At 33.4% G+C, this 26,480-nt stretch overlaps 1 pseudogene; it reads left to right on the top strand.

Annotated features, from left to right (window-relative positions):
- Window positions 1–2,205: 2,205 nt before the first annotated feature.
- On the top strand, window positions 2,206–4,025 carry LOC111398374 (annotated as a pseudogene).
- Window positions 4,026–26,480: the final 22,455 nt, after the last annotated feature.

Here is a 26,480-nt window from a genome sequence, read left to right as displayed (position 1 = left end):
AGAGAAGAGGTCGTGAGGAAGATGAAGTAATAAATGAGAAAAGCGTGTTATATTTGCCATTTAAAGTTAATTGCTTGCCTACTTGGCATTGATATGGCACCTTATTAACAATTTAACATGCCATGTCACCTAATCATCAATCACGTGGCAAGTTTACGAATGGTTTCCATCCGGTGGCCAATAGAGTTGGATGAAGTAAAGTTGAATGGCCAATGGGATAAGTTTTAAAAAATAACGAGTAAGCCACGACTTGTATCAAAGTTCAATGGCTAATCAAATATTTAACTCCAAAAAATACGTAAAAGATGAAATGTAGGATCTGTGTGAACGTGTTAAAGATAAACAGGGACGAATTCTTCTTTATGATTAAATGAGGGGGTTATCACAGTAAAACATACACTTAAATTTCATTGATAATGTGGGCTTGGAACCTCATAAATGTACTTTGAATCTGTGTGGGTTTGCGGAAGGCATGGACCCCAATTTCCATATTGCCACCGGTCTCTTTGTACTCAAATAATTAAAATAGTACAAGGCACATCAAAGAAATTTTTTCATTGACATTTTGGAGTATTTTGTGGAAAAATAAGCAAAATGTTAGAGAAGGAAAGGAGGAGGAAGCAGCTATCTTGATAGAGTTTTGTTTATTCTGAGTGATGTACATTACTTTTCATCATTCTATAAATCTGACTCATTCCTCATGCAAAAATTAAGTAGCTGCCAGCAGAAGAGTGATTGTAGGAGAGGATACAATCAATTTGTTCCATTATATTGTTACTCAAGGACAAAATAAGGTATGTCAAACTCCCTTGTCATGGCGGTTTTGAATTTTTCATTACTTTAACATATAATTGATAGATTTCTACAAGCTTAAATTAATATGGAGATTCTTAGGGCTCGTTTGACAATACTTCTGAGAAGTCAAAAGCGACTTTTGAGAATAAAAATTCACTTTTAAGGATCCATTTTGATATGGTTTCGGCTTTTGCTTCCTGTAAAAAAATAAAAACTTTTAGAAGGAGTTACTTTAAGGGTCCATTTGATTGTAAAGATGGAATTGAAAATAAATTTCAGGGAATTGAATTGCCTAAAAATTGTTATCCTGAGAATTGTAAATTATTATGTTTGATTGGTATAATTTTTCACGTGGAAAATGTTGAAATAAAAAGTGTTTTTGGTGTTTACTTGGCTTTATTTTACATGAAAATTGTCAATTAAAGAGATAAAATTTCCTGGTATTGGAGATAAAATTTGTTTTCATTGCCAAAAAAATGAAAATAAATAAACAAATAAATTCAAGAAAATCATCTATCTTTTGGTGTTCTTTTGACTTTGTTTTACATAAAAATTGTCAATTAAAGGGAAATATTTTTTTATAATAATTCTTAGAATTTGTTAACTTTGCCAAAAAAATAAAAAAAATAAATAAAAATAAAATTATTTCTTTACTCTTGGAGACAATTGCATAACTTGAAAATCTCAATTGCAACCTTTGGTTACACTATCCAACACTGAAGCTGAATATGTAGCTATAACCGAAGCTCTAAAAAAAATTGTATTTGGTTAAAAGGAATTTTAAAAGAATTGAACTTCATGCATGATACACCTGTTATGTTTACTGATAGTCAAAGTGCTTTATTGCTTTGTAAAAATCCTGTTTACCATGAAAGAACTAAACATATTGAGGTAAAGTATCATTTTATACGTGAGAAACTGTCTCAAGGTGAAGTTAATCTTGTTAAAATTCACACTGATAGGAATCCCTCTGATATGGGAACAAAAATTCTACCTGCAAGTAAATTTAGATTGTGCTTATCTTTATTACACATTGACACTGGTTAATTTTTCTTGCAGGTGGTGGGCGATGATGATGAACAGTTCTTCCATGTGCAAATTCGCAACCAAGAGAGAGTGTTAGGAGAACCAAGGTGAAGAATGTGAAGATATGGTTCACCTAACCCCACCACCTAATGTTGTGAGTTGATGGGAGTGAGGTTGACACAATAAGGTCTTCCCTTCCCTTGGCAGAGGCATGGTCTTTCTTCCTACCCCTTCATTATGTACACTCTACCATTTTATATAAGAAAAAGGGGGCAGCTCTCAGTCTGTAGAATTCCCAGCAGTAGGAGCTCTCGTTTTTCATAGAAGGGTGGTGGTTCTTCATTGGTTTTTTCCCCTCTCTCTTTGGAAGGCAATTGGCATAACATGGGGCTGTTCCTGAGCCTGGAAAAACACCCATAAATCGAAGAAGGAGCTGCTGAAACGAAGCAGAAAAGCTGGACAGATTTTCGGCCAAAGAAGGGGAGTATTCTTCCGGTTTATTTTTCTTGTTTTTGCCTTGAATCTTGTTTGTTGATTGTTGTTTTGGTTTGTTTGAACTCCTAGGATCCCCAACAATTACTTATATCCATTTGACGAGACATTTGTATATGCACCAGCGGTACTTGACTGGAGATTCCCAATCCCTCGCAGAAAGGGGATTTCTTGCCAATATGCCGATTTCTATTACTCAGATTATGTTAGTTTAACTGATTATGCGGACGTCTCTTTTTTACGATGCTTTTGCGCACAAGGCTTTGTAGGGAATCCATATCTGGATGAAGGATGCCAAGATATTGATGAGTGCAGCAATTCAACCCTAAATTTCTGCTCACATGGGAAGTGTGTCAATACAATAGGGTATTATAAATGTGAATATGGAAATAGTGGCAATAGATCTCGTATGATTGCAATTGTTGCCGTTATGATCGGGTTTGGCGCAGTAGTTTTACTGGTTGGCTCTTGGAGGTCATACAAAGTTATTAGAAAAAGAATTAAGGCGAACCGCAGGCAAAAGTTTTTCAAGCGCAATGGCGGCCTATTGTTGGAACAACAGTTGTCCTCGACTCAAAATGGTGTAGATAGAACTAAATTGTTCAGTTCAAAGGAGTTGGAACAAGCCACAGATCATTTCAACGTGAACCGTATACTTGGTCGTGGTGGCAAGGTACTGTCTACAAAGGGATGCTTTCAGATGGAAGAATTGTGGCAGTGAAGAAGTCCCAGAAGGTAGATGAAGATGATCTGGAGATCTTTATTAACGAGGTTGTTATTCTATCCCAAATAAACCATAGAAATGTAGTCAAGCTATTGGGATGTTGTTTAGAGACTGAAGTTCCCCTTCTAGTCTACGATTTTATTCCGAATGATACACTTTTCCAACATATCCACAACCCAACTGAGGAATTCCCATTAACATGGGAAATGCGGTTAAGAATTGCCACAGAAGTAGCATCAGCAGTTTCATATTTGCATTCTGCCGCATCTGTCCCCATCTACCATCGAGACATCAAATCGACAAACATACTCTTGGATGATAAATACCGGGCAAAAGTTTCAGACTTTGGAACATCGAGGTCAGTTTCTATTGATAAAACTCACTTGACTACAAAAGTTATAGGAACCTTTGGTTACTTGGACCCAGAGTACTTCCAGTCGAGCCAGTTGACAGAAAAAAGTGACGTTTACAGCTTTGGGTTGTCATGGTTGAGCTTTTAACTGGGAAGAAAGCAATCTCCTCTATTAGATCACAAGATGAAGGAAAGAGTTTGGCCACAAATTTCTTGCAATCATTGGAGGAAAATTGTTTGTCTGATATTCTCGATGCTGCGGTGCTCAAAGAAGGCAGGGCAGAAGAAGTTATGGCTATTGCTCAACTTGCTAGAAGGTGTCTTTATTTGAATGGAAAGAGAAGGCCAACAATGAAGGAAGTAGCAGCAGAACTCGAAGCAATTCAAATGTCAAAACAAGTATCATCTGTTCAAGATAATCTTGCTGAGACTGAACACCACTCAATAATTGAGGTTTCCGAGGTTTATGATTTTGCAACCATCTCAGGAAGCATCAATTTTGATAATGTCGCAACTTCCTCAACATCTGATGTCGATCCACTACTATCTTCTACTTCATGAAGAATTTTATGCCTATGTCTGTCTGCTACATTTTCCATCATATCTGCACTGAATGATTAGATCTTCATTAGTAAGTAATTTGCTCCTTGTACGCATTCTGGAGTTGTTAAGTGTCTTTTTTTTTTTTTTTTTTTTACAAATCCTAGTTTTATTATGAAGACAATGGAAATATTCCAATTTCTGTTAAAATTATTTTGCTGAAATATTGTTTGCGTTATCTCAAATTTGAGTGGTAATATGTCCATGCTATTGACATTGCTGAAATTATTAATTTTTTTTTTTTCAAGATAAATCCTTTTGGATCATGTATTTTCCTCCCCTAATATGTCCATGCTAATGATGCTATCAACATTGGAGTCTTAAAAGTAATAAAAGAAAAATCTCCTTAAAAAGAGTAGCACAAACTCTTATACAATTAATTATTGATTAGATTTCATATTTAGCTCGAGTTGTATTTCACCCTAACTCATTCCACAAGAATAGAGATGGCAATGATTTGGGTTTGGGTTCGGGTTCATGGCAGCACCCCCATTATGCTTTTATATTTACATTTTCAAAATTTCGAATTAAATCAAGTTTTTGGTTCTTGGTATTAGACTAGATATCCAATTCTCAATTTTAAATAGAACTTGAGTAAACTCGAACCGAACTACTCCGTTCCAATAACTTTTGCTCACCCAGAAAATGTTATCAATGACCATGGTCACCAAAAGAAAACTCCTTTATGATCACTAAAAAGTATGCCATTGGTGAACAAACACCAACATAAGTTCCTTTAGTGAATAGTGGTGCTATAGAAAATTCATAAATTTCTATAGCGAAAATAAAAATCTTATTTATTCATGCTATATGTTCAATACAATTTCGTGACGATTACTAATCTTCATGAAAAGTCCACAATTATTTTAACCAGGGAAATTTGGCACAATACCCTTCAAAAATAAAAAAAATTAGAACAATAATTTTATAACTAATTAAAATTCGTAATCCCGTAATTAATATGGTTAAAAGCCCCCAAATTACCAAAACTCTAGAAGGCCCAAATCAGCTGCTGGAGATATTCAGGATCTCACAGGTGAAAAGCTAGTCGAGGGTTCTCATATCGGAGTCTCTCTCAATATCACTAGTGAATTTGATTTTATACTCAATTCTTCCTTTTATCATCTCAAAATATTAGTCTGTACGTCTAGCTTTTCTCATGCCTACCAATTTCCTTTCCTTTTCCTTTTTTTTTTCTTTTTTTTTTTTATTTAATTCTAGTTCTTGAAAATTCAGCTTGGGTTAATACCCTAATTTAATGTCTCAAGTACATGAACTTGCTTTTACTTTTCGGTCATTTTCCACTTTTTGGTTAATTCATAAATATGGAGCGTTGTTTCCTTGTAACACAGATACTAAGAGCCTGTTTGAGCCATATTATTTCAAAAAAATGCATTCTTAAACAGTGATTTGACATCATTTCAACTACACATTTGTCAATAAAATAATATTACATGCAAATCAAAAACTTTTTTTTTAATCACACATTTTTCAATAAAATAATATTACATGCAAATCAAAAACTTTTTTTTTATTTTTTAATCACACATTTTTCATCAATACACTATTTAAGAATGCATTATTACCAAAATAATGTGGTTCAAACACCCTCTAATTGGGAAAGCTGAGTGATTTATGCACTTGGGGATTATTTTTCTATTGATTTCTTAGTGGATTCATTTATACTACATTTCAATGTTCATTACTTCAGAATATTAGGTAAGAGCTTATTTGGTATAATTGTTTTGTGCATAAGGTGGTGCTTTGGAAAAATTGTTTCGCCCCTCTGTTCTGTTCACATAGTTATTCATGTATTTAAATGTATTGCACTCATGATCTGCTTTCTTGTTGATGCATGCGTTTGGCATGTGTTAGATGAAACTGGATTTCTTTCTTGTCTATTTTAGAGAATTATAAGTGAAAATTGTTGGGAATTTTATGTCAATTCCCTTTATTTCTATTTACCCGCAGGATCTTTTATTGTTCAGAAGAATATTAACAAATAGAAAAAATAAAGAATATAACGCACAAATTAAACGGACCGTCTAAACTTTTCACTATATGAAAAATTGTTACAATCATATAGATTTTCACTCACCAACCCAATCCCCCAAGTATTACAAAGAAAAGAATAAATTCCAACTTTATCACACTTACTTTTTCACCCAATGTGCGAAAAATTTCAAAATACTAGGCTCATAATATTTTTCTCTCAAATCAACTCTCTGATCACACCCAAAATAATGAAATACATCTACTATTTATAGGATCAATAACCAAGTAGAAGAGTTTAATATAAAGTTATAAACTCAAATAAGATTCCTTTAACTCACCAATAATTCTTTCATATGCAAAACTCTAAAACTGATTGTAAATTGGATACCAAATTCTACAAGGATTTTGATATCAATTTTAATTAGGAGTCTTACATACAATAACTGTCTTTTATTATTTGCAATATAAGTCCTCAAACTTTTCACTTTTGAGACAATTATCCAACAAAAATACCACGTCATGACGATCGCTATTCTAACACAACACGTCTCTATGTTGGCCATTTATCTTCAATGCCTTGATCTCGTGATCTGGAGGACATCTTTCATAGATATGGGAGGTAATTAAGTTAGCATAGGCTTATGATAATTTATGTTTGGTGATGAAAGAGTTTGCAACTATAATCTACTGTAAGTACTCTTTGTTGTTTATGTGAGTTCTTGGTTTTTGATTTAGATGCAATTCTTTTCTATCATTTAACCCTCGTCAAGTTGGTTGTTGTCTCCGTCCTTGGATGGGCCTACATCAAGTTGTTGTTGGGAATTAAGTTCCATTATACCAACATTTTCTTCTGACATTAATAATTATGACTTCTATGTTCAAAATCAGGGAAAATGTCCTAAACGACTGTAACTTGATTGAGTCTTTGAAGGTCTTTGGAGTTTTTAGCCAACAGCAAGGTCTGCTGAAAGGTGTTCTTGGTGTTGATATCCATGCAGAGTGTCTGGTGACTTCAACAATTCTTTTGATTGTGTTATTGTTTGCTTATGATGGAAATATTGAATGTGTGCAAATTTGAAAGCTGAAACAAGGCTGCATTTGAGGTAATTGAAAGAGCAGGCAAATTATTTTTAGAGGTCCCAATTGTCAACAATTTTTGCTTGTGTCAAAAATTTTACTTTGATCAAAATTCATTTCATATTCTGAGATTGGTGTCAAAATATCTTAATTATAGTTGGTGTTCAATAATATTTGTCAATTTTTTGAATATTTATCACTTTTTTTTTTATTTTTTATTTTAATGATTAGCTTCCAAATCCAAGTTAATATTTTAGTTAATAGAAGTGAAATATAATAACAAAGAAACAACAACAACAACAACAACAACAACAACAATAATAATAATAATATTTAAAAATCAACTCTCTCTTGGATCTATTCTAATGTTTTAAGTTATTTGTCACTTTTTTGAGTGTTCTTCACTTTTTTGAATTTTTATCTTTCAAATCCACGTTAACATGTTAACTAATATAAATAAAATATAATTAAGAGATGACATGAAAAAGAAAATCAACCATCCATCGGATCTATTCTAATGTTTTGATTTATGTATCACTTTTTGAGTATTTGTCATAGTTTTTAGTATTTGTTACTTTTTTTTTTTTTGGTCCCATTTTTAACTTCTATCACTTTATTTAATTTCTTCCATATTTAATGCCACAGGAAGAGAGAGGGGTAGAGATAATAAGGACTATGATATAAACAATGATTGAGTGCCAAATGAAAGGCATATATGATATGTTGATGGAGGTAGAGATGAAGACGTATTTGATGAGTCAAAGATATCATGTAAATTGCATTGACAATGGTCAATGATAGATGTATAGGATTAACAAGTTTTGATAAAGAGTGATGGCTTTTATACACTATTTTCTTTTTAATTTGCATTTTGTGAAACTTTTATTAAAAAAAAGTGACATAGCATATTGTACCATTATCTTTTTTTTTATTAAAATGTCACACACAATGAATAATTGAACAATACATCTTTGACTAAGATTTTAATTTGTTTATATGGATTTCTTTTAGATGTTAATTTCTATCATTTTTTTTAATGACAAACATCAATTTTTTAGTGAAAGTGACATAGTATGTCATTTTTTAATAAAAAAAAATGACAATTAACTGTAAAAATGGCACACACTGTGTCACTTTTTAGTGTCATTTTTTTGGGAAAAATAACATTTAATTTTACACAGTATTTTTTAATTCCAAAATACTTTTTATATGATTTTTCACAAGATCTCTAATTTTAAGAGTATTTTTGTAAGTTACCCTACATTGTCTCTCTCAAACAGTGGAGAAAAGTCCACTTATATAGTAGACGGGTAGGTCACCCAAGTGACCCAAGAAAATATTAAATGGGCCGAGCTCTAATTACTACTTGTTGAATTCTCGGTCCGTCTTGGTTTTATGGGCTGCCAATTGTTATCTCAGGTCTATTGTTAAACAGTATTCAATAAGGGAAAATTTCATGAGTAAGAGATTAATTATGACACATTCCAAAAATAAGAAAACAAGTTTCAAATTTCAAAAATCAGATTTTTATTAAAATTATTTATTATTTAATGAATAAATTAATTATATTAATAATTAAATATATTGAAGTAACAGATATATATAATTTGATCACAAATTCGAAATTTTATGTCACAAATTATTTTACGGTCAAAATTCAAAAAATTTATAAGTCACAGTTTATTTATCGGTCACAAATCACAAATATTACGAGTCACAACTTCTTATATAGTCACAAATTATAAAATTATCGGTCACAAATTAACAATTTTTTAGGTTACACATTATTTTTTATCACAATTTTTTTTATTGGTCAAATATTATTTATTAGTCACATATTAACCATTTTAATGGTCACAATTAACTAAATAATTTGTGACAACCACCAACACTTATGATTCATGGTTACAATTTTCAGGTCACGTATCCAATTGTGAGTCACAAATCAATCAAATTGCCACGACCATCACCATGACCACCACAACCACCTCCGAGACCAACTGTGACTCCCAAATTGTGAGTTACAATTGGCAGTCACAAACACAATTTTCAGGTCACGGGACCAATTATTTGTCACAAAATCAACCAAAGCACCACGACTACCACAACCACTGCAATCCACCACAACTACCACCGTCACCACAACCGAGTCAAGTAATTTACTGGTCACAGACACTATTGATCAACTCGATCGATGCTGACGCTGCTGCTGCACCAACACCATGCCGCCGCCACCTACATCGCATCCAACAACTAAGAAAAAAAATCAACACCACGATCTACACCAATATAGCCATGATCTGCGCCATCAAATCACCCGATTTGCCAAACACCACCAAACCATCAGATCTGCCACCTCAAATCCAACCACCATCTCACAACAACTAGTTAGCAGTCAATACCACCGCACCATTGCACAATAGCACACCCAACCACTGCCCTTACACAACATCGCAACACGCACCACTACCTCTCCCACATCCCATGGCACCACACTAGCTCAATATCGCCACCACCACACAGCCCATGACACTACACGATCACAACGCACACATCACCACGTCACATCATCTCTCACATCTAGACACATGTCGCGATGGCGGTGTGACGATAGTCACGATTCACTTCTAGTGGCTTCGAGGAGAGGGAGGAACATGAGGTAGACATGACACTGCTTCACTTCGACAGCTACTAGTGGCTTCACTTCGGCACCGGTGCTCTAAGGTTGAGCTCAGTGAGGCGGTGGAGAGAGTTGTTGATAGGTAAGGCAGCGAGTGAGGGTTCTTTGGTTTAGAAAGAGAGAGTGAGGTAGAAAATGAATAGATTAGGGTTTGAAATTATTATTGATTAGATTAATTTTTAAATATATTAATTAATTAAAAAATTCTGATTTGTGAAATATTAAACATGACATCTTATTTATGAAATGATGATTTTTAATCTATTAGAATCTGTAATTTCCACATTCAATAATTAGCTCAAAGCATGTTGAATTAATTTGACCTGTTTTTTCATCACCACCCCAAATTTATTTGGTATCAAATACGTAACAGCTTCTTGCTATTTGAGATTTTAAAAGATATTCCATGTCAATAAGTCATAAACTCAGTGGATTAGGAATAAGCACTGTTCAAAACTTAATCCTTCTGATATATTATATGCCATGATCTGACTTTATGTCCTGTTTTTGTTGACAAAATAATGGTTATCTCAAACCCTAATTATAATGGAAGACAATTTGGACGACCTTAAATTATGCAAAATGTCACTCAAATCAAGAATTGAAAAATTAGATGGACGATCATTATATCAGCATAAATGATTATTTAGATGTAATAAAGTCAAGGTGGCTATCAAAACATTATAGGCAGTAGTCCAGATGGCATGCAGTTGGAGATTTGCCAGAACTAAAGTCCAAATTGCTTCACTTTTTATCTAGATGTTCAGTTGCATTTGGGCAGCAGACACCATGTAAACATATTGCATGCTTCACTGAAAAAGTGACCTAAAATTATTTATCCCATTATGGATCGTTCAGCATGTTTAGTATATAATATTTGATAAAATGTAACTGTTAGACCTCCTTTGACCATTAGTTCTATCGAGTACAATTATATTCAACTATCAAACATGTCAAGGTACATAAATGAGCCCCGAAACATGAAAATGTTGTGGTCTTTGTATATTCTAGCCAACGACAAGTTTGTCGCTTCAAAGAATGGAGCAACTCATAATATTGTTGGTGATTAATCTTCCTAGAACAAAGCGGCTTTGTTGAGGGAAATAATATTTAGAAAAACAATTTTCATGTGGTTGGTAATAGTTTTTGTTATCAGTTTAGACACAAGAATGTAGAGGTTGTCACGTGGAGCCTAATTATTATTACTTTGTGGAGTTACCATGTGGATCAAACTTCATAGCAAGGTCGTCGTGGAGGCTGCAAGGAGGATAGAAACCACTATCCCAAGAGGCCAAAATTTTATTTAGGTGTATAGGAACTTCACATTTATAATTTCGACTTTTTTCCTAGTTGGTCTTATAAATAGTGAGATGTCATTAGGATATTGAATTATTTATGAGAGAGAGAGAGAGAGAGAGAGAGAGAGAGAGAGAGAGAGAGAGGAAATGATATATATTTTAAAAAAAATTTCATCATATATAGTGAGTTACTGCAGTAGCGGACAAAGAAGTAGACTCACACTGAGACAAACATCTATAAATCTTTCATGTCTATTTTCTCAGTACCATTTTAAATTCTCAATAGAGGTACATTGGCCTAAATTCTTCGTTACTTTATGGACTCTCAGATATTTCTCGAACTAGTGACCTTCAATATTAGTGTAACATAAGCATCATTGACTGAATTAAGAGGTCGTCCCTCATTAAAAGACTCCAAAGAGAAGTCGACCACATCCAACCAAGCAAATGTAAATTTCATTAGAAAGTTAATGAGAACATGATTACGGTCGGTTTCAAAGAAGAATAATAATATGATTATGGTCAAGGACAAGGACAAGTATAGAAATTAATGACTTGCGTATTTACGTAACACTTACATGGATGATTAGTTTAATTTCACACACAATTTCTTGCCGAAGAGTAGAAGAAATTTTATATAAAATTCTATTTGTGGGGTGATAAATTTCTTTCCAGAACATTCAGTTTTACAGATTTCATCAAAAGATAATTCTAAGTGTACATAATTTGGTTTACCAAATGATTTACATGCTCTCATAAGCACGTGGATCCCGCGTGAATAAAATAATCCCAACATGTCATCCCCACACCCCTATTGTGAGTGTATGTAAAACATTAGGTAAAAAAAATTAGATACATCTAGCATAGTCCTTCATCAAATGTATTAGATCAAATAAAACCTTAGGAAGGCAGAATTAGTTCTTATCATTGAAGAGAATATCAGCCTCAGTTTAATTTAAAAGACCACATTTTATAACTTGTAAAATGAAAATCTTCTCATTAGTTTGAGTTGGTAAGAAATCTATGCTTGTAAGAAAATATTTAGGATTGCATACGTTGGGAATTTACTTAACATGTACAGCAGAATTTAAACAAAATGTTCAATTCTCAACAAGGATCTATTTTGTGTTTAGATATAAACTGTGATAGAAAATATACATTTGATGAATTTCTTGAAGAACAGTTCTGATCTACAATGCACAGTTGTTCAATCATCCAGCCTCTAATGAAAATTCACATAAGGATCAAAATTGAGAAAACTATGATTTTTCTTTTCTTATGCTAACAAGAATATATTTTTGTATTCTTTCTATTGAATTTTCAAACAGTAGCATCCTATAAATATAACTTCGGGTAGGCTTGGTCTGTCTCTTGAACTTAACCTTGACTATTAATTCAATTAATTAAATTTAGTCCATGAATTAATAAATCCAAATTTCATTATTCTAGTTCCTCTTTTGTGTGTGATCCATTAGATTTTTAATAATGATGCCTAACTATGTGAATTATTATTTTAATCTAGTCAAAATCGACGGATTAAAATGCCTTTTTTCAATTTATCATCAGTTCACATTTATCGTCCAAGATTGACATCTAATGATGTGTCAAGACAATACATATTATGTGAAGTGTTACATCGTATGACAAAATCAATTTTGTTTGTTTATCATGAAACTATAATAATTTGTCAGTATGATTCAATGAAAAACGAGATATTGATATTTGTCAATCTCAATTATCGATAATATCTTTCATTCCACTATTAAGACCCTGCTTGAGCCGCATTATTTGGAAAAAAAAAACGTTCTTAAACAGTAATATGAAATCATTTCAACCAAATATTCTTCAATAAAATAATATTACACGCAACCCCACACTCTCGATCAATTTACTATTTCAAAATACATTCTTAGAAAATAATGTGGCTCAAACACACACTAAGTAGGGATGTCAAACGGACCAAACGACTGGACGTTCGACCTCTCGGCTCGTTAAAATCTGGCTTGTGGGCGGCTCAGGTTCGTCAAATGACGAGCCCTAGCCCGAGCCAAGCAGGAGGCTCAATCTCACGAGCAAAGTCTACTCTACTCATCGAGCCCATAAGCAGCTCGTGGGCTCGTCCACAAATATGAATTTTTTTTTAAAAAAAGGTGAAAAAAAAAAAAAAAAAGAAAAGAAAAAAAACATGAGCTCGCGAGCGGCTCGTGGGCTCGGCTCTAGCTCATTTTTCACGAGTCACAAGCTCGGCTCTGCCCATTGCCATCACTAACACTAAGTCAATATAAAGGTGTGTTTGAGCCCCATTATTTGACATTATAATGAGATGAATAATGTTTTTTTTAAATGAGTGGTTGAAATTTTTTTGATTTACGTGTAATATTATTTTATTGAAGATTATGTGGTTAAAAGTAAGAGAGAGAAAATTTTAATTTAATGTAATGAAAAATAATAAGGCTCAAACAGGACTTATGAGTATACCTGGGCCAATGGTTTCGTTATCAACTTAATTGAATAAAATGTAGATTATAATATCTTACTATGTAAGAGTGAAAAATTCTCAATTGATCATTCACAACCTTTAAATGATTCTTGACATACCGAACGATGTCGTATTAGTAATTCTTTGCGGAACAACATCCAACATCACCAAAGTATGACCGCTCTCATATAAGGCACCATGATGACCTCAAGTCGAATGACCAATTTCACCATCGAATGTTAGAGATTAATTATTGACACTCAAATATTTATTTATGTGGAATCTCTTCAATAGGTATCCAGTGTTTTGTTTTATAACAAAACATTTACATGTTCATTTGAAGTGTCACTGTACTTTAACTTGTGAGATTAGTTATTTACTTCACAAGTAAGAAATATCACATGTAACGATCTATCCGTAATATCGATATCTATATCTCATTATAACTGACGACCACGGACGATGTAAGGTTCAGTCATATATAATTTGTATTTCACAATCACAATTTTTTTTATTAACAGATTACTAAAATTTGAATCTACGAACTCTATTATTTAATTTAATTGAATATTAATTAAATAATAAATTAGCCATAAATTTGCATTAATTATTTAAAGTATTTATGTTCATAGTTGATTGGACTTTGGACACTTACATTATAGTCCACAATAATTAATATTTAATACCTTAACTGAAAGGTCAATAACTAATAGCTGCGGATGAGTACTAGTCCCTATTTGTCATCCATTTTTTTCCTTATTTTTTTTTATTATTTTTTCTACAGTACTCATTTTTAACTACACATTCTTCATTAAAATAATATCACATAAATCAAAAAAATTTCTTTCTTTTTTAACCACATATTTCAACATCAATCATTATTCCATAATACATTCTTCCCAAATAATGGGTGACAAACTCACCCGTAATAAGTTATTCTGCTGTTTCAACAGTCAATTAAATAGAATCAAAATTTTGCTTAAGACTTTCAACGAAAGAATAAATAAGTTTAGAGACTTATTGGAAACATAATTTAAATAAATTTTGTCTCTTTTCTTTTAACCGTTTAAATTTGAAATATGAGGATATCATCATATGATCCGAATTATGGTGGAAGAGACTTTCAATGCCATAATTTGTGCAAAATGTCATTGAAAGCAATAATTGAAAATTTTAATGGAGGATCATTATATCGGCATAAATGATTATTAAAATGTAATTAAGTCAAGGTGGATAACAAAACATAATGGGCATTTGTCCAAATGGCATGCAGTTGGAGATTAGCCAAAACCTAAAGTCCAAATTGCTTCACTTTTCATCTAGATGTTGAGTTGCAGTTGGCCAGCAGACACCAAGAAACCATATTGTCTGCTCCACTGAAAAAAGTGACCTAAAACAATTGCCCATTCGGCTCTGGCCAGTTTGGCATGCCTTAAAAGCTTCATGTAAAAGAAATTTTGAAAATATTATCTTCATTTTTGTTTGGAAATCAATTCTTAACGGAGCTTCCTACTTTCGAAGTACTTTTAGAAAAAGTTATATTAGACCAATTTCATCTAAAGACTTTTATAAAAATTAGTCAAACAGTCCAAAAGCAAGTTTTTGATCTCAAAATCTTCTTTTAACTTTTCAAAAATCATTCCAACGTGTAAGTCACTTATTACGGCATAGTTAGTATATCATATTTGATCATATGCCAACGTATTCAAATTTTAACTTGTTTAACTATGAAGCCCCGTGCGAAGGTGATCCCATTTTTACCATTCATTTATATGTTGGAAAGACGGAAATACCCTCTTCAATGTGCGCTCGAGATTAATTCACAAATGTAGCAAATTTCATTTCAGAAAATTTCCAATTTTCTATAAGAAATTATAGAAATTATATTGCTTAAGTGATTTTCTGAATTAGCATCATCACACAGGCACAAATACAATCGAGTACGGTTATATTCAACTCATTAAAATGCCATTACTGCAGGATGGAGTCCCTGTAACATCAATATTGCAATGTTTATCCATCTTCTAATTTAAAATATTTTGTCTTGTCAAATGTCGTTAATCTGGTTCCAGCATTCCCAACTTATTTGACTGTAAGATAATTGTGGATTTAGCTGTAACATTTTGAATTGTTCAAGCTTTAACTTAGAATCATAAATGGCACGACACGGTTTGCTGACTTTAGAGAACTGTTTGAGGTCAATTCTTTAGAACTCATTTTTTCTCAAATATATTTTTAATCATACATTCTTCATATAAAATAATTTTATATGTAAATATAAAATTTCTCCTTACTTTTTAATACACTTTCTCCAAAAAATTCATTTTTTAGAAAATATATTCTTAAAAAATGAGGCTCAAACATGGGCCAAGATTCTTGGTTGTCTTCAATTAAACTTAAAAAAGTTTTTTTTTTACCATTAAAAAGACTTAAATTTTTCTTATCATGATCTTTTCCCCTCTTTATTCCCACTCTCACTCCGAATTATAGCATTTCGAACAACTTTCTGTTGGAAAATAAAATGAATCGAAGTAATATATATAGCACGATATGAAGTATATGTATATGATCATTAACAAACAACAAGATTAAATGTAAAGAATTAATTAACAGAAAGGAATATTTTACTCAATTGAGTAACATGGAGAAAATGAATACAATAATTGTGCCTACATAATTATTCTATATTTCAGTAATTCAAAACTTGTGAAAATAATTTAGTATTTATAGGGGTGCATGTCAAACTTTAAAAATACTACAAACATAAAAACAAGATAAAAAAATCACGTGGACTAAAGGAAAAAAAATATTTTTTCAAAAATTCAACCTAATTTGGGTCTAAAACCCAACAATCTCTACCTTGACACAAATTCAGATGTAGCGAACGAAGACCGATAATTTTCTACCAAAAAAAGTAAATTCGGCTACAAAGAAAAATTGAACTGTTCAACAAGAATCAAACTTTCTTAAACACAGAATACTCCTCATCTTTCATGGTATTAAACACAAGATACATAAACCCAAATTTCGGGTTCTCCAAAATTCACAAAGAATAGAAATTACCAAATAATGTCAAAGCACACCCTTTAGTAGTTGCAACTCTCAATGCTTTCATAAAAAGTACCTGGCTAGTATCAACATATTCAAAAACACTAAAAGCATGTGCAACTGCATAAGCATCCTCGTACTATCTCCAATGGGTATGTCCCTAGTAGTTGAATACGATGGAACTGTAGGTAATGGTGGCAAAGAAGAATTATCCATATCCTCCAAACTCAGGAGACTCATCTATAAATCCATCATCGGCTGCCATTTTGTTAGAATCATGCATGTTCTTCCGAAAGAAATGTGAATTATCCATATCCTCCAAACTCAACTAAGTAGTATTATTTAATATAGATCTCGAACCAAATTCCAAAGGCATAATACCAAACTAAATCTCCATCACAGTACAAAGTTTGTGTTGACTTTTCTTAACAAATTCTGCCCGACCTTGCAATATGTGCAGTAGGACCTCTTCTGCCCCTCTAATACAACATAAATACCCTTCTGAACCCTCAAGATTTCACATCCTCCAGAGAACGTATACCCTTTTGAATCAAGAGTACTTAACAAAATGAGATCTTCTTTAAGTCTGGAATATGTCAAACGTGATCAGATGTTCTATATATTCCATCCACCATCTTCAACTTGACTCTACCAATACTAGTTACTCGACAAGATTCGTTGACCTTGACAACGACATCTTGTATCACCGTTTCATATGTTTCAAACAAATTTCAATTGGGACACATGAACGCACAAACTGCATCCAAAATTCGCTTTTCCTTAGGTTTGGATTCTATGTCAGAAATTGTCAAAATGTCTCCATTACTCAAATAGCTTTCGGCTATGTTGGTCTTGTTTGAAGTATTTAATTACTTCTAATGATTTGTAGTCAAAGCACCTTTTTCTGCAATTTGTCGCAATTTCTCTTTATGTGTCCTTTCTCATTTCAATAATAACAATCCCGATTTATTGAAATTTGATCTTTACTTACTCCTTCTCCGATTACCATGAACAAGAAGGCATTCTCTATCTCTAGCCTGAGATCAAACTAGATGTTTCATCTTCTTTTTTGAAAACAAGGCATCAAAGGCATCTTCAATGGTGAGAGTATCACGACTATACAAGATCGTGTCTCTAAAAGAAGTAAATGAAGCTAGCAGTGAACACAAAAAGAATTAAGGCCAAATCTTTTTCATCATACTTTACATCTAAATTCTCCAAATCAGCAAGGATGTCCTTGGACACAATCAGATGATCTTTCCAAGATTCACCTTCGATCATGTGATGAGAATACAACCTCCGCTTTAGATGCAATTCGCTTGTTCAACTTTTAGTTATGCACAATTCCTCTAACTTCAACCACAACGCAGTTGCTGTTTTTTCTTCGAAACGTTCCGAAGAATATTGTTAGAAAGATGAAGATAATTATGTGAAAGCACCTTCCGATCCTTTCGTTGTTTCTTCTCTGTCGTCCAAATTGTGGGTGTTTTGTCAAATTTCAACAATGCATCATCGAAGTTTATTTGTGCGAGTATAATTCGCATCTTCACTTGTCACAACAATAATCTTGTATTGCAATTTAAAAGTAGAATTTTATACTTCATGACTGCTATCAATAACAAAAATGTCAGATAAGTCACAACCAATAGCTCTGATATCACTTATTGGAAAATAAAATGAATCGACGTAATATATATGACACAATACAAAGTATACAATCGCAAATAAACAACAAGATAAAAGACAAAAAATTAATTGATAGAAGAGCGAAATATTTTATTCAATTTACTAATATAGAGAAAATAAATACAATAATTGTGCTCACACAATTATGATATATTTCAATAATATAAAACTTGTGAAAAGAGTGTAGTATTTAATAGGGTACATATCAGACCCTAGAAATAACACAATGATGAAAACAATATCAAAAATCGCGTGGAATAAGGAAAAATATATTTTCTCAAAATTCCATTCTAATTTGGGTCGAAAAAAATCCGACACTTAACATCGGTGTAATAATGTTTGAACAAGCTTTAGTTGAGATTGATAAAATTAAAACATATTTGTTCATACTGTCTATTTACCCTACTTACCGCGTCCTAAAAAAAATATACAGAATTGGACCTTTTTTTAAATTGTTCAAAAATCAAAATTTAAATCGGAATAATACGTAGTATTGACAATTCTAAGACGCATTATCGCGGAAGGTGCACTTGACAAAGAAATCCGCAACTTCCACACATTTTTGCCTAACGCGTAGATAACATTCCACAACCGCCTGCACACGTCTTTTTCCCTTTTCCCTCGAACAATTTTCACTAAACAAATAATAAATGTAACCTATGCTTCTTGTCATTTTCTGCAATTCCGCTAAATTCTTTATATATTTACCTACCAAAGGCCACAACTCTTCAAACTCCCAAACCATTGTTTTCAAAAACCCATAAGCAAAATTTCATCTTATCTCAACATGGGAAATTATTTTTCATGCAGTTTTATGATTGCTACCATGAAGAGTGCCAAGGCAGCTCGGGTTATGCTTCCAGGGGGCCAAATCCGGCAGTTTCGCGAGCCAGTGAAGGCTGCTGAGCTTATGCTAGAGTCACCGAACTTCTTCGTAGTAAACTCCAAGTCTTTAACCATTGGCAGAAGATTTTCTCCTCTAACTGCAGATGAAGACTTGGAGTTTGGCAATTTCTACCTCATGTTTCCAATGAAAAGGGTGAACTCAGTAGTTACAGCGGCTGACATATCGGTGTTTCTGATGGCGGTGAACACCGCGCCTAAGCGGATATCCGGTGGCAACACCATCAGAATATTGCCGGAATTGGTGGCGGAGCCTGCAGTATCAGGCGATGACCAAAGTGAGAATGAGACGGGACGGCTGGGAATTAATTTAGAAGGTGTAGACGGGTTCCCTACAGCAGAGAACAAGTATAGGTTCTCAATGTGCAGATCAAGAAAGCCATTGTTGGATACAATTACTGAAGAACCAGTCAGTTCAAGATGAGAAATTAATTTAGCATTAATTCTAGGATCGTAAGTTAATTTTATTAGCTTCAGTTTGATCCTTTTGCTTTTTAATGTCTTCTTTGTGAAGAAGGAATTTTCGATTGAAACAAAAGTCATAAAATACTGCAAAATACAGTTTTTTTTTTTTTTTTTTTTTTTTTTTTTTTTTTTTTTTTTTTTAAAAAAAAAAAAAAAAACCCCCTTTATAAAAAAAAAAAAAAATTGCATGCCTAGAAAAAAAAAAAAAAAAATGTTTTTTTAAAATTTTTTTTTTTAATTAAAAAAAAAAATTTTAAAAAAACATTTTTTTTTTTTTTTTTTTTTATTTTTTTTTTATTTTTTTTGTATAAAATCTTGTTCGATAGAATTGTCTATATTTTTATATTATTAAGAAAGTTATGTATATGCCCAGGTCCACTGCACCAAATCATGTGACTCGGTAAATGATTATTTTGTTTTTGGCAGTCCAATATAGAAAAGGCTAATTCATATGAGTCCAATTTATCATGTTTTAATTTATGAGGTTAGAATTTTCTTGGGTTGGTATTGGAACACTTGTTTTGACCAAGTGCAGAAAATTTGAAATTTAAAGCTCCATGGAGTAAAAGGATGAAGGTTCTACCAAAAAAATATTGCTTGATTAGTAATTAGTTATTTTCATGATTCTATCAACCACAAGTCTTGATATTAGGAATTTGTCGAGCTTCTAGAATAATGTTGCATTATTTAACTATAGAATAATAAATGCTATTTACAGTCATTCACTACCATAGTCGTCTTACGTGATATACATGTACATCAAATCTCTAACCATTAAATGTTTGTGACATAGGATAACTATACAGTTGACGACTACAAATAACATTATTCTTAACTATATTTATTATGTAACTTTAATAGACGTCAACTTTTATTAGAATGGAGAATACTGTTAACACCTTGGATCGAACTAGCCATTACGTTTTCTTTTGCAATAAGTGGACCGAGATACTCAATTTGATCTCAAATGTCTTATTGCATTAACTAACTAGCATTGATTTCTCTAACTCCATCTTTAAAAATGTTGACTGCAAAATCACGATAAACAGATTCCTCTCCCGTAACGAAGATTTTCTATACATAATCTCACTATACTTGATGCTTAATAAGGAGCAAGTGTGAAAAATGGTTATTTGGAATGTATAAAATCAAATTCGCATGAATTTCTCCTCCTAATCCAAACTATTTATAGATTTCTTTCGGGGGCCCTAGGGCAATTGAGTCTTTTTAATTAATGACAAGTGGCAGTCATCCAATACTGAATTTCTAATTAATTATTTTACATATTCACATTTTATTTACCAAATTATGTGTCATTTATTCACTTGTTTTGAGTCATGCTTTTTGAGTCTCTATTCATGTGCGCCTTGCTAGAAGCTTCCAAAGTTCGAGCTTAATTATTTATTTTTGAGCTCGAACATGTAATCTTACTATACTTGATGCTCAATAAGAAGTAAGAAGCGAAATGGTTATTTGAGAGGGTGTATTAGCATGCCTTTCTCCTTGTAAACAGGACTATTTATAGATTTCTTTTGAAATTTTGGGGCAATCGGATCTTTTTGATTAATGACAAGTGAGGATCATCCGATTTGCAATTGTGTCTTTTTGATTAGAGAGTCCAAAAAGTTGTGTTAGGGTAGAACAATAGGGTGCCCAAAATGCTTGATGGGGCCTCTACTGTGGAAAACTTTCAGCAAACTCGATTAAGGGAAGAATTCATAAACCATGTATTAACTATGCACAATTCAAAGACCATGTTTTAAGTTTAACTAATGCAAAAATCAGGTTTTCATTTAATTAATTAAATATATTTATTAATTAAATATAATAAAATCACAAATATACAATTAATGGTCACGTTTACACAATTATAGGTCACAGATTTATTCATTGGTCACATATCATCAAATTAATTGGTCACGGATTATTTTGAGGTCACGAATCAAAGCTTTGATAGGTCACAGATTTTTTCGAAGTCACATATCACAGTTTATCTATCGATTTTATAGGTCACAATTCATGTCATTGGTCACAAATTAAAAATTTTGTAGGTCACAGATAATTTCGAGATCACATATCAAAAATTGTATAGGTCACAGATCACATATTTTCAAATTTGATGGTCACATATTACTTTTAAATCACAATTGTTCGAATTTTAAGGTCACAGATTTCAGTCACGGGACCAAACTGGTCACAGACACCCAATCCCGAGCCACCCTCACTCGGCACCACCACCAATGCCAACAAAATCCCCACTAACTCCTGTTACTGCTGCCACCGCCACCGCCACCGCCACCACCACCAACACCAACACCAACAAAATCACCCACCACAACCACAGCCACTCCCACTTGCACCACCACCAGCATCTCCAGTCTCCACTACCCCCAACACCGCACAACCACCACGACGATAGCATCAACATTGCTGAACGTACCACACACATTACCAGCAACATCACCACACATACCATCACAGCCAGATCACACAAACTCGCCACTAATCCTGTCAAAATATACCGCACCACCACCAACGCCATCAACACCTCACCTGCGACTGTTAACATTTAATGTCCGGCAACAGATCGCAATTGGTCACGATTCTCGCAACAAAATCGTCTTTCTACGCTCTGCAAAAACCGGTCGCCATATTCAATATGAAAAGCGGCGACGGCAGCGATTCTCCTCCGGGCGTGAGAAGAGTGTCGCTGCACCACCAGACCGCCTCTTGCCATTTCCTATCTTAAACGTCATCGTGCGAGAATATAGTGCTGTGTTGCGCGACTCCGCTGCGAGGTGACAATCGGCCTACCGGCGCCGCCACCATTGTTGAGAGAGGAAAGAAAAGGGAAAATAGATCATTTGTCCCATTATCTCCGACGGCGGTCGCCTCCTCGACGGCGACGGTAGTGAAGTCAGAGAGAGACGAGAGAGAGGGAAGAAAATTGGGGATATGTTTAGGGTTTTTAATTGGGGATAGATTAATTATATAGAAAACCTGATTTTTGCACAGGTAATCTTCAACCCCGGATTTAGAATTTGGAAGTTTAAACACCTGTAGGGGTGTAATTTTCCCCTCGATTAATTGGGCTTAATGGGTAGCTAGGTCGGCCAATGATGTGTCCATGGATAAAAATCAGGGTAAAATTCACAATTACATTAAAAAAAGGTTTACAAATTCTAAATACTCTTTTTTGAAAAAAAAAATTATTCTCAACATTTGAATTTTTGTTTCAGTTTCTACAATACATATTCGCCGCCAATTTCTACCACGGCCGCTACCGCCATTTGTAAACTATCAAATCTGACACCGCATGAGAGGGATATATGTGTGGTAGTCTATTTGTGTGTAGGATAATTTCAACAAATTCCTCTAAGATGCAAGAAGACTCTATCCCTTGTTTGAGCCCCATTTTGCTGAAAAATATATTTTGAAATAGTAATTTTTTAGAGATTTTGTGGTTATAAAACAAGAAAAAAATTTCAATCTACATGTAAAATTATTTTATGAGAAAATGTGTGATTGAAAATGAATTTCGAAAAGAAAAAAAATAAGTTGTTGGGAAAATGAGGCTCAAATGAGGTATATTTTCCTCGAAGGGTTAACTCAAACATGCAACAATAAGTTAAACGAAATCCATATCAACATTACGAAAACACCCAAACGCCTACACAAATTATCATTACGTACACACTAATAACATTCAAGTTTTAATAAGACGCATGCTTGTGTCTATTTTTTATGAATAATGTTATCTAACACCACACCAATTTAGGTGATTTTATGTGATAGGCTAAATTGAGCTAACCAACATATGAGATATGTTGAATAGAAGGAATGAAAGCCACGTACCATATTGACCAGCTGGTTTTTTAGTGAAAGAACTAAATTACTGCTCGAAGCAGAAATGTGGATTTAAATGACTCATTTATTTATTCTTTTTATTTAACATCATATTAATATTACGTAGACAGGTGTTTTAACAGAAGTAGTGCTAAATAATATTACTCATTTTTTATAGGCAACTTTTTCTATAATCTTTATGAAAATTTGTTATGCTGGTGTGAAATCTATGACATACATAACAAATTCATCTTAATTTTTAAATTATTTGGACATTTGTTTGAGCCTCATTTTGGGAAAAAAATGAATTTTTGAATAGTGTATTGATGGAAAATGTGTGGTTTAAAATAAGGAAAAATTTTAGATTTATGTGTAATATTATTTTATTGAGAAATATGTTGTTGAAATGATGTTAAAATATTGTTGAAAAATGCTTATTTTTCCAAAGAATGGAGTTCAAACAGGGGCTAATAGTTATTAATTTTTAAGTTAATAGTATTGATAAACATACGGAGTGTTGAGAAACAATAATAGTTAATGCAACTAGCTTTATTGAAAAATAAATATAAAAAAAAGGTAAAAAGAAAAGAGGTTCTGCATCTTCTTTTTGAGAGCCAAATGAATGGTTTTCATGATCGGGAAAGCTATACAATGTTGTACTGTTGTTATGTAACGACAAAACCATAGAAGGTCACAGATTAAAATAAATTGATTTAATGAGAAAATCAATAGCCACGAGATGGAGATCAAAATCAAAATCTTTCAAATATTGAGCTTGTAATTTGCAAATTAAATAAGATGTTTATAAGTTCAGCCAAACATGTTATTATAACTCGACCAACGGTTGTCATTGTCTGGTCCAAGTACGCATTATGTACAGGGTGTTGGGTGCGAAAGCTCCGATACCACTTGTTGATCCCAAACCGAATTATAAAGAATGGGATTTAATGATAATATTATGAAGTAAACAAGATCACACCACGAATAACAAGATTTAATTGTAAAGAGGATAAAAAGAATTAAACGCATAGAAACGATGTATTATAAAACTGACAATATGGAGAGAAATCACAGACACGACAATAATGCTTAAACAAACTGACATAAAACTGACAGAGGAGTCTTGTATTTATATGTCACGTTTCAAATCCTAGAAGAGTCCTAAAAGACAATAAAATATATTATAATTAGGAGATCCAAATTCAACGGGATCTTATTTCCTTATTATTGAATGCAGTTAGACTCCTTTCAAATACCAACAACACGCGGTTCAAAACTCCTATTTGAGCCACAACTCTAAAAATCTCTATCTTGACTCAAATTTTGTTGCAATGAACGAAACTCCTAGATTTCAAATCCGTCTCCATCGAAATGGCCAAACTCCTTAACACAGTAACCAAAACACTCCATATAAACCAAACAATCGTCATCAGCCCGACGTTTACAAGCGACACTCGAAGCTAATCCCAGGGTTCCCAAAATTCCTCCTCGAAATTAATGTTGATCATACAGGGTCGAAGCACACCCTGTAGCAAGAACCCAAACCAGATGCGTGTTCAGAAGCCCCCTTGCTAGAATTGCGCCTTCAACATCCCTAGAAACATCCCAAATATTACAGACTCCATGGTACCTACGCTAGATGAGTCCAACCCCAGCAACTGAAAACAGTGTACTCGCTGAAATTGATGGCAAAGCGAAATCACCAACGCTCTCCCTAGCAGTGTTCTGAACTGACTCAGAGCCCAACACAAAAGGTACTGCACCAAATTGAACTTCCACCACGGTACTAAACTTGTCCAAATGTCTCTTCTTAATTGGTTATGCACTCCTTTACAAAATGTACAACTAGAATCTTCTCCGTCCCTCTAGTATAACTCGGACTTCCTTTCGGACCCTCACGACTCCACCTCCTTTAGAGAATTTATATCCTTTTGAATCCAGGACACTCAGCGATGATTCCTCTTCAGATTTGAAACATGTCGAACATGGCCAAGTATTCTGATCGTCCCATCCTGCAACCGTAATTTGACTCGACCGATTCCAGCAATACGATAGGACTGGTTGTTTCCAATTACAACTCCACCTTGCTGAACAACCTCATATGTTTGAAATAAATTCCTATTGAAACACATATAGTGTGAACGTGCCGAATCAAGAATCCACTTCTCGTTAGGCCTAAATTCCACATCAGATATCATGGTCAATATCACATTTTCGCAATTTGAAAAATTCTCAACTACATTGGTTTTATTTGAAGTCAAAGGTTGCGTTCCACGATTTACAGCTAAATTACTTTTAGCCTGCAACATATCTCAATCCTTCCGAATATGTCCATTCCGTTTGCAGTAGTAACAATTCACATTGCTAAAGTTAACTTTCGATTGCCTCACTATAGACCACTTTGAGATACAAGAGCATCTCCATCCCTTAATGTAGCTTCAACCGAATGCTTTATCTCTTCCTTTTAGTGCAAAGCATCATAGACATCGTTTATAGTCAAAGTATCTCGTCTGTACAAGATGGTGTCCCAAAACGATGTATAAGAACCAGTCAACAAACACAACTGGATCAACGCAAGATCCTCTTTATCGTACTTAATCTCCAACGTTTCCAAATCTGCAACTATTTCATTGAACACGGCAATGTGATCATCCAACGATCATCCTTCCACCATGCGATGGGAATACAGTCTCTGTTTAGGAGATAGTTTACTAGTAAGACTCTTAGTCATACCTAACGACTCTAGTTTCAACCACAAAACAACCGACATCTTCTCCTTCAAGACATTCTGCAGAATATTGTTGGATAAATGAAGATGAATTTGCAATAAAGCCTTCCAATCCCTTCGTTGTTTCTCTTCCGTTGTCCAATCAGCTGATATCTTCTCAAAACCTAGAAGTGCATCATCCAAATCTAATTGCGCCAGAATAGCCCTCATCTTTACTTGCCACAAAGAAAACCTTGTATTTCGATCTAGTTGCGAAATATCATAATTCAACCCAATCATCCTGAAA

Source organism: Olea europaea, chromosome 8, assembly GCF_002742605.1.
Source record: "Olea europaea var. sylvestris chromosome 8, O_europaea_v1, whole genome shotgun sequence".
NCBI lineage: Eukaryota > Viridiplantae > Streptophyta > Magnoliopsida > Lamiales > Oleaceae > Olea > Olea europaea.
Note: the sequence above shows the minus strand (reverse complement) of the source record. Positions and strands in the feature narration are given on the sequence as shown.